This window comes from Phalaenopsis equestris, unplaced genomic scaffold (genome assembly GCF_001263595.1).
Source record: "Phalaenopsis equestris unplaced genomic scaffold, ASM126359v1 Scaffold173337, whole genome shotgun sequence".
Classification (NCBI taxonomy): Eukaryota; Viridiplantae; Streptophyta; class Magnoliopsida; order Asparagales; family Orchidaceae; genus Phalaenopsis; species Phalaenopsis equestris.
In genome coordinates, this window is record NW_018193286.1 from 1 (window position 1) to 379 (window position 379).

Below are 379 nucleotides of genomic sequence, written 5' to 3' on the forward strand. Positions count from 1 at the left end.
GAAGTGTTTCAAAGTCTCATGATGCCCAGATGTCGAGATTAGATGAAAAGATAAATGAGCTGAAGGTCTTTATTGTTGACAGACCTTTTCTTTGGTTATATATACAGATATTGAGTTTGTTGGTTAATTTTCCTTCTGATTCTTGTAGGTCCAAAGGAAGGAGCTCGAGGTTGATTTGGGTAAAGCAAAAAGAGGGAAGCCTTTGGGGAAGGATTCAGATGGAAAATTGAAAAAGAATGTGGCCCCTGAGCTGTATGGATTTCAACACACGATGCCTTAGATTTGTAAATCTTTACTTCTGGCCACTTAATTATGTCAACCTTGCAGATTGGAGAAGAGGATTGTTCAGATCGATCATAAAATAGAGAAAATGGAATTG

The 379-nt window shown here is 37.7% G+C and overlaps 1 long non-coding RNA gene across 1 annotated transcript; it reads left to right on the forward strand.

Annotated features, from left to right (window-relative positions):
- The first annotated feature begins 1 nt into the window (after window position 1).
- Window positions 2-379, forward strand: LOC110034212. Its single transcript, XR_002295035.1, has 3 exons — window positions 2-65; window positions 149-252; window positions 328-379. It is a non-coding gene; the product is annotated as an uncharacterized LOC110034212 (long non-coding RNA).